Source organism: Lasioglossum baleicum, unplaced genomic scaffold (genome assembly GCF_051020765.1).
Source record: "Lasioglossum baleicum unplaced genomic scaffold, iyLasBale1 scaffold0337, whole genome shotgun sequence".
NCBI classification, from domain to species: Eukaryota; Metazoa; Arthropoda; class Insecta; order Hymenoptera; family Halictidae; genus Lasioglossum; species Lasioglossum baleicum.
The window spans coordinates 87,060-97,494 of NW_027469397.1; the positions used below are offsets into that span (position 1 = coordinate 87,060).

At 15.1% G+C, this 10,435-nt stretch overlaps 1 pseudogene; it reads left to right on the plus strand.

The window, feature by feature from the left end:
- Nucleotides 1-793: 793 nt before the first annotated feature.
- On the plus strand, nt 794-9,533 carry LOC143220188 (cytochrome c oxidase subunit 1 pseudogene; annotated as a pseudogene).
- The last annotated feature ends 902 nt before the right edge of the window (nt 9,534-10,435 follow it).

The following is a 10,435-nucleotide window of genomic DNA, read 5'->3' on the forward strand; positions in this document are numbered from 1 at the left end:
TTAGATTTTCAACTTCAATATTAAATTATATATTAATTAGTGTTTATTATATTAATGAAAATTTCTTTATTAATTAATATTATTTTGTATATTAATTATTTATTTATTATTATTCATATTATATAAATATAAATTTATAAATATTAATTTTAATAATTTTATATTAAATTATAAAAATAATTTAATTATTTTATTTATATTAATTTTGTTAATTTATTCAATATTACCAATTTTTTTTCTTTTATTATTAAATGATTATTAATTAAAGTTTTATATATATTATTGAATATGATATATTTATTAGACTAATAATTGTATTAATCAGAAATATCTATATATATTGCAATATAAATATGATTATATTTTTATTTATAAATACAAAATTTTGTAAAATTTTTTATTAATTTTAACTTCAAGTTTAACTTTTTAATACTATTTTCTTCAATATTTAATATTTCAATAGTATTTATATTTAATATATTATATAAATTAAATAATTAATATATTTTATTTATATAATTTTAAATTTGCAATTTACAGTTTTATAAACTATAATTAAAAATTAATAAGTATAAAAAGTATTGTGTCTGATAAAGGAAATAAATTGTAAATTTATTAATAAAAATTAAAAATTTTTTAATACTATAAATATTTAAAATTTTTTTATACTATAAATATTTATAGTTTCTTAATACTATAAATATTAAAAAAATTTGTAATACTATAAAAATTTTATGTTAAATTAAAAACAATTAATTTTCAAAATTGAAAATAAATTTTAAATCAAATTTTAATTAAGTGATTAATATTAACAAATCATAAAGATATTGGCATTCTTTGTTTTATATTAGCTATATGACCAGGAATAATTGGTTCCTCCTTAAGATTTGTAATTCGTGTTGAATTAGGAATTCCTGGAATATTTTAAAATAATGAGCAATTATATAATTCTTTAATTACAAGTCGTGCAATTTTAATTATTTTTTTTGTATTTATTCCTTTTTGAATTCGTGGATTTGGTAATTGATCAATTCCTTTAATACTAAGATCACCTGATATATCATTTCCTCGAATAAATAGTATTAGATTTTGATTTACTACCTCCTTCATTATTATTATTATTAAATAGAAGAATTATTAACGGTACTGGTTGAACTGTATATCCACCTTTATCTAATTATATTTTTCATTCATCTCCGTCTGTAGATTTCACTATTTTTTATTTACATATATCTGGTATTTCATTACTTTTAGGAGCTACAAATTTAATAACTACAATTATATTAATAAAAAATTTTAGGTTAGATTTAGATAAAATACATTTATTTCCGTGATCTGTTTTTATTATAATAATTTTATTATTAATATCTTTACCTGTGGTAGCAGGAGCTATTACAATATTATTATTTGATCGTAATTTTAATACATCTTTCTTTGATCCAACAGGAGGATGAAATCCTGTATTATATCAACATTTATTTTTATTTTTTGGTCATCCAGATGTTTATATTTTTATTTTACCTGGTTTTGGATTAATTTCTCAAATTATTATAAATGAAAGTGGTAAAAAAGAAGTATTTGGTAATTTAGGAATAATTTATGTATTATTGCGGATTGGATTTTTAGGTTCCATTGTTTGAGCTCATCATATATTTACTGTTGAATTAGATGTAGATGTAGACTACGTAGATACTCTGCTTATTTTACCTCAGGAACTGTAGTTATTGCTTTTCCTACTGGTATTAAAGTTTTTAGATGATTAGCGACTTATTATGGTTCAAAATTTAAAGTAAAGAATTCTATTATATGATATTTAGGTTTTATTTGACTATTTGCAATCGGAGGCTTAACAGGAATTATATTATCTAATTCATCTATTGATATTATTTTACATGATACATATTATGTTGTTGCTCATTTTCATTATGTTTTATGAAGAGAAGCTGTTATTTCTATTATTTCAACATTCATTCACTGATATCCTTTAATTACTGGTTTAATATTAAATAAAAAATGTTTAGTTTATCAATTTTTAATAATATTTATTGGAGTAAATTTAACATTTTTTCCTCAACATTTTTTAGGTTTAGTAAGAATATCTCGACGTAATTCTGATTATCCTGATTCTTATTATTGTTGAAATCTATTATCTTCAATTGGTTCTATTATTCCATTAAATAGAATAATTTTTTTATTATTTTTAATTTTAGAAAGTTTAATTTATAAACGTTTATTATTATTTAAATTTTTTCAATCTTCTTTAGAATGATTAATAAATTATCCTCCATTGAATCATTCATTGAATGAGTATTGAATTGTAATAATTAAAAAATTTTAATATGTTAGAATAGTGCAATAAATTTAAAATTCAATTATATAAAATTTAATTTTATTATTAAAAGTTGCAACATGAAATATATTTTTTTTTCAAAATTCAAATTATTATTATTGTGATCATTTTATCTATTTACATAATTTTATTATAATATTTATATTAATAATTATTGTTCTTACATCGTATTCAATTTCTGATATTATAAACTATAAATTTATTAATTTATATTTATTAAAAAATCATTTAATTGAAGTAATTTGAACAATTATTCCAATAATTATTTTATTATTTATTTGTTTTCCATCTTTAAAAATCTTATATTTTATTGATGAATTATTAAATCCTTTTTTACAATTAAATCAATTGGTCATCAATGATATTGATTTTATTAATATTGTGATTTTAATAATATTGAATTTGATTCATATATTAATATATATGAATCAACAAATCAATTTCGATTATTGGATACAGACAATCGAATAGATATTCCTATAAAATTACCTTTACGCTTATTAGTTACATCAACTGCTGTAATTTGTTCTTGAATTGTATCATCATTAGGCGTTAAAATTGATGCAATTCCAGGACGAATTATACAATTTAATTTATTTTGCTCGCGTCCTGGATTATATTTTGGACAATGTTCTGAAATTTGTGGCATACATTATAGATTTATGCCTATTACTGTTGAAAGAACATCTTTAACTAATTTCATAAAATGAATTTAAAATGAAGTTTAATTAAAAAGTTAGTTAAAATATATAACATTGAATTGTCATTTTAAAATTAATTTTTTTTATTATTTTTTAAATATTTAAATCATTAAACATCTTAAATTTAAAAGAATTGATCTTTTAAGTCAATTATAGTAAAAATTACTTTTAATGAATTCCACAAATAAGACCAATTTCTTTATGTGAATAAAATAATTTTTTTTTTATTATAATTAAAATTAATTAATATATAATTGAAATTAATTATTAATTATAATAAGTTAAAAATTATAGGAATATAAATTATAATAAAAAAAAATTATTCTATTAAATGAGTATTTTATAAAATTATTTGAAATATTTGATCCAATAATTAGAATAAATTCTTATAGAAATTGTATTTCTAATTGAATATTTACATATTTTCCTATTATATTTTATATAATTTTATTTAATAATTATTATATTATTTTAAATTGAATTAATATTTTATTTATTAAATTTATTAAATTATTATGTAAAGAATTCATTATAATTTATAGATATAATTCGAGTATTATTATTTTTATAAATTTATTAATATATATGCTTACTATTAATTTTTTAGGATTAATTCCTTATGTACTAACTCCAACAAGATATTTATTATGCAATTTAATATTATCATTAACGTTATGAATAGCTTTAATTTTATACGTAACAATTAATTCTTATAAATTATTTTTTATTCATTTAGTACCTATAAATTCACCTTCATATTTAATAAATTTTATAGTTATTATTGAATTAATTAGAAATATTATTCGTCCTTTAACTTTATCAACTCTATTATGCGCTAATTTAATTTCTGGTCATTTAATTTTAACATTATTATGCAATTTTATTTCAAATTTTTTAAATTTAATGTTTATTTCTTTTTGAATTCAAAATATATTAATAATTTTAGAAATTTTCATATCAGTTCTTCGTGATTATGTATTTTCAATATTAACAATTTTATATTACTCTGAATATAAAAATTTTATGATAAAAAATAATATTCCTTATCATTTAGTTACATTAATAACTTGGCCTTTGTTAATACCATTAAATTTATTAAATTCAATAATTGATTTAATTAATGTTATATATATAAATATTAATTATCAATTATTAATAATAATCTTAAATATTATTTTAGTTTTTATTTTATGAATACGAGATATTATACGTCAAAGAACTTATTAAGGACATCATACAAATTGTGAAATAAATTTTTAAAAATTATGTATAATTTTATTTGTTTTATCAGAATTAGAACCAAACCAAATTAGAGGTAATTTATTATTAATAAATTTAATGAATAGAAACTCCAATTTTTTATGTAGTTTATATAAAATTTCATACTTTCAATATAAAGATATTTAAATTTTGAATTCTAAAAATTAAATTTATAAAAGTAAAAGCTTTACAAATTATTTCGACGGAAAAACTTGATTTATAAAAAACCTTATACATAATATGTATATATATAATAATAATTAATAAATAAATAATTTAATTTAAAAAATTAATAATCAAAATATAAAAATTAATAATATTATAAATTTTTAAATTAAAATAAATATTGATTTTATTTAATAATAATATAAATTTACTTGTAATTAATTCTATAATAATTTTTCCAAATATAATTTCATATAAATAAATATATTGTATTAATTTTAAATAAGATTTTTTATAAATAAAATTTAAATTTATAAAGTTATAGTAAAATACCATAATATTTTTTTAAAATATTAATTTATTTATAATACTATTTAAAAAAATCTTAACATAAATATTTTAACAAATAATATTTTCATAAAAAAGTTTAAAATTATAAATTGTAATATAAATATGAAATTATATATAATTTTACTTTAAAAAATTCTAGAAATTATTATAATTAATATGCAAAAATTTATTGAATTATCTTCTTTAATGTAAATTAAATTTTAATTTTAATTTTTATTTATTAAATTATTATATTTCGGAAAGAACGTATGATAGTTAATATTGTTCTAATAATTAAGTTTAAATTTGTAAATAAATTTATTTTTGAAATAATATAATTTTCAATTATTAAACCTTTACAATAAAATCCAGCTAAAAAAGGGAAACCTATTATACTAAATAATGAAAATATAAAAATTGATCTTTTTATTGAATAAATACAAATATTCCATTATAAAATTTTAAATTTTGATTACAATTAAAATAACGAATATAACTTCCTACACATATAAATATTAAAGATTTAAATACTGAATGTATAAATAAATGTAAAAAAGCTAAATCCTTTAAGTTTAAAGATAAAGTTCTTATTGTAAAACTTGATTGACTTAAAGAAGAATATGCAACCATTTTTTAAATATCTTATTAAAAATTTGCAGAAATACCTGAATATAATATTGTTAATCTAGTAATTAATAAAATAAAATTTTTATAAATTATTTCTAATAATTCTAAATATCGGAATAATAAATATACACCTGTTGTTACTAATATTGAGGAATGAACTGATGATGAAACTGGTGTTGGAGATATTATAGCTGTTGGTAATTATGTACAAAACGGAATTTGTGCTCTTTTAGTAAAAATTATTATAATAAATAAAATTATTGTTAAATTATTAAATTTATATAATAATAAGTTTCATCTACCAAATATTATTATTGTAGAAATTAATATTGATAAAGAACAATCACGTAAACGATTTACAATAATTGTTAATATTCCGGAATTAAAATATTGATTTTTTTGCAATAAATTATTAAACAATAAGAGATTAATCCTAAGCCATCTCAACCAATTATAACAGTTAATATATTAAAACTAGTAAATGAAAAATATATAGAAATTAAGTATAATGTTATTAAATAGAAAAATCGTTTAATTAACAAATTTTCTAAATTTATATAACTATTTCCATATAATAAAATTATTGATCTAAATAATGATACTTAAAATAAAAATATTACTCATTTTGAATCTAAATAAATTATAAAATTAAGTTTTATAGAATTCAATCTAAAAATATTTAAAGGAATTCAATGTATTATTAAAGCAAAATAGTTAATTAACTTAAGATATAATAAGTTAAATTTAAACGAATAATTACCATGATTAATAAATGAAAATAAATAAATTGAATAAATAAATATTAGTAAATGATATAAAAATAATATTAATAATATAACTTTATATTTATTAATTAAACTTATTAATAGAAAAATTTCTATAATTAAAGTTATTGAAAAAGGAGCAGATATATTTGAAGAACATAATATAAATTACATTAAAGATATTGAAGGTATTAAATTAATTAAACATTTATTAATTATTAATATACGTATATTTGTTTGTTTATAAATTATTTGAATTAAATAAAATAATCCAGATGATCTTAATCCATGAGAAATTATTATTATATATCTACCATAAATACCGAATTTAGTAAAAGTTATTATTCCTATTAATATTATTCCCATATGAATAATAGAAGAACTAGCAGGAATTAATTCTATATCTAATTGACATAAACATATAATTCTTAAAATTAATATACCTGATATTCTAATTATTAAAATATAATTATTTATTTTCAAAATATAATATTTAAAAGTAATAAAAATAATATTTAAAAATAAATATTAATCGTAATAATCCATAACTTCCTAATATTAATATAATTGATGCTCAAATTATTGAATCATAAAAAGGTGCTTCTACATGAGCTTCTAATAATCAAGAATATATCATATACATAGGAATTTTAACTAAAAATGATAATAATATATAAATAAATATAAATATTGAAATATAATTACTAATTAATTCTATTAACTTAAAATTTATATTATTATATTTTATATATAAATATAAACGAATAAATAATAAAGGCAATGAAAAAAATACAGTACAAAATATTACATAAAATCTTGTTAAAATTAGATTTATAGAATTACCTCATTGTATTAATAATAAAGAAATAATTAATAATTAAAAACTAATTTATAATCCAGCTACAAATATTAAATAAAAAAATTAGTAATTTAAAGAAATAAAAAAAAATATATAAATATCATTATACTACAATTAATTATTAAATATAATTTATATTCTTTATTTAAATTAAAAAAAATTGAAGAAAAAATTCACGAAGTTAAAATTAATAAATTAAAAGAATAAAATCTTAATCTTAAATTTATAGTAATAAACCTTAAATCTAATCAATTTAATATTATTATTATAAAAAATGTTATTAAAAATAATGAATTAGAATTTAAAAATAATTTAGTTTTAAATTTAATAAAATATTAATAATAAAATTAATAATTCTTTCATTTAAATATTTTAATTAATTAATCTATTTAATTTAATTTTTTGATGACCATATATATAATTTAATCTTAACATTATAGATAATCCTATAATTGCTTCTCTGACAGGATAAATTAAATATATTAAATATATTCATCTATTATTATTACAAATTAAATATATTAAAATAGTAAATGAAATATATTCAATTAAAATTAAAAATATCAATAAATAATTATTAAAATAAAATAATATAATAAATTTAAATTACAAAATAATAATTATAATTTCATCAATTGATACAGTTTAATAAAAACGTTAATTTTGTAAATTAATAATAATTATTAATTATTTAAAGCTAAATTATATTTTTATATTAATAAAATTAAAAAAAATTTTTAAGTAAAATTATTATAGTATACAAAGCTATTGTTTTTAAAGAACAATTTTTTGAAAATTAAATTAAATATTATAATATACATATACATACATGTATAAATATATTTTGTAATAATAATAAATATAATAATAATAGATTTAACATCATTAATTATAGCATTTTTAATTATAAATTTAATGTTAGAAATTAATAATTTTTATTCCCCTATAACATATTTATTATTTTTTATAATTTATTCCATTAGAATATTTTTTTTTAATTATTGTTTTAATTGTAATATATTTTTTATATATAAATTAATTAAATCTATAAATATTTACATTTTAGGTATTATAATTGTTTCTTCTTATTTTGTTACTTTATTAAATTTAGCAAAATTTAAATGTAGTAAAATTAATATTCTATGATTATTTAACAATTGATTAATAATTTGGTTATATATACATTATTTTTCATTTAAAAATTATTTATTTAATAATTTAAATTTAAATTTAAATAATAATTTATTAAAATAATTGGAATAAAAAAAATTTATTCAAATATTAATATATTATTTTTTATAATTATAATATTATTTATTTCTTTATATTTTTCAGTTAAAATAACATCCACTATAAAAAAATGTTTACGAAAAGAAAAAAAATGAATATGAATAAATATAAAAAATTAAAAACTAAAGAAACTGTAAGTAAATAAAACTAAAAATAAATTTTAATGTTTTATCACTTTTTAATTTTTTATATAAATATTAATAATTTATATTTTATATAATTTTTAATGTTATTAATATTTTATGTAAATATTTTGTATAAATATTAATATTATTATACCTATAAATATTAATATTATATGAAATTTTGGATCAATTCTTGGATTAGTTTTATTAATTCAAATTATTTCAGGTTTTATTTTATCATTAAATTATTTTCCATATATTAGTTTTGCATTTACAGGAATTTCTCATATTATAAAGGATGTAAATTCTGAATGACTAATTCGTTTAATTCATATAAATGGAGCATATTATTATTTTATAATAATATATTTACATGTTGCACGAAATTTATTTTATTAGTCTTTTCAATTAAATATAGTTTGAAGTATTGGAACTACAATTTTTTTTATTATCAATGATAACAGCATTTATAGGTTATGTATTACCATGAGGACAAATATCCTTTTGACGGGCTATAGGAATTACAAATTTAATATTAGCAATTCCTTATATTGATCAATTATTAGTAGAATGAATTTCAGGAGGATTTTGAATTAATAATTCAAATTACATCGATTCCTTTCATTACATTTTATTTTACCATTAATTATTATAATAATAGAAATATTACATTTAATTATTTTACATATTAAAGGATCAACAAATCCTGTCGGAACAAATAGAAATATTTATAAAATTCCGTTTTATCCTTATTTTATAATTAAAGATTTAATAGGATTCATTATTATTCAAATTTTATTTACATTTATTAACTCTCAATATCCTTATTATTTTGGTGATCCTGATTATTTTAAAATAGCTAATTCAATAATTACACCAATTCAGATTAAACCAGAAAGATATTTTATATTTGCTTATTCAATTTTACGATCAACTCCTAATAAATTAGGAGGAGTAATTAGATTAATATTTTCAATTTTAATTTTGTTTACTTTACCTTTAATAAATAATAATAATTTAAAAAATTTTTTAAATTGTCCTATTAGACAATTCTATTATTGATATTTTATTAATAATTTTTTAATATTAACATGATTAGGAGGACAAATAATTGAATATCCTTATATTAATTTAAATATTTTTTTTACTTTATCATATTCCTTGTATTACATTATTTCATTTAAATTAAATGAATTTTGAGATTATTTAATTTATTAAAGTTAATAAAATTGAATATGTATATATTTTGAAAATGTATTATAAAAATTAAATTTCTTATTTACTTAAAATAAAATTATAATTTTTTTTATTAAATATATTAATATTAAATTATTTAAAATAATAATTAATATATCAGTTCAAAAAAATCTTATTAACTGATCAAATGGAATACGTGATAATAATGCTCGATTTCAAATTAATAAAATTCAATTTAATACATAAATAATAAAAAATATTAATGATCAATAATTATAATTAAAAAATATAATTACCAATAATAATCTTATAAATATAATATTTAAATATTCCGTTAAAATAATTGTTGTAAATATTCCTCTTTGATATTCAATATTAAAACCTGAAACTAATTCTGATTCTCCTTCAGTTAAATCAAAAGGTGTTCAATTTAGATCAACTAATAAACTAATAAAAAATATATAATATAAAGGATTTAATAAAATAGAAAATATAATATTTAATTGATTTAATTTTAAATTCATTAAGAAAAATCCTTCTATTCAAATATAAAAAATTAAAATTGTAAAATATATTCTAATCTCAAATGAAATTATTTGAGCCATTGATCGAATAGAGCATAATATTGCATAATTATTATTTGAAAATCAACCAATTAAACAAACTGGAAAAATTATTAATCTTATAATAAAGAATACAAAAATGACTGAATATATAAATTTAATAAATATTTTCAAATTAATTCTAGGAAAAATTAATCATAAAAC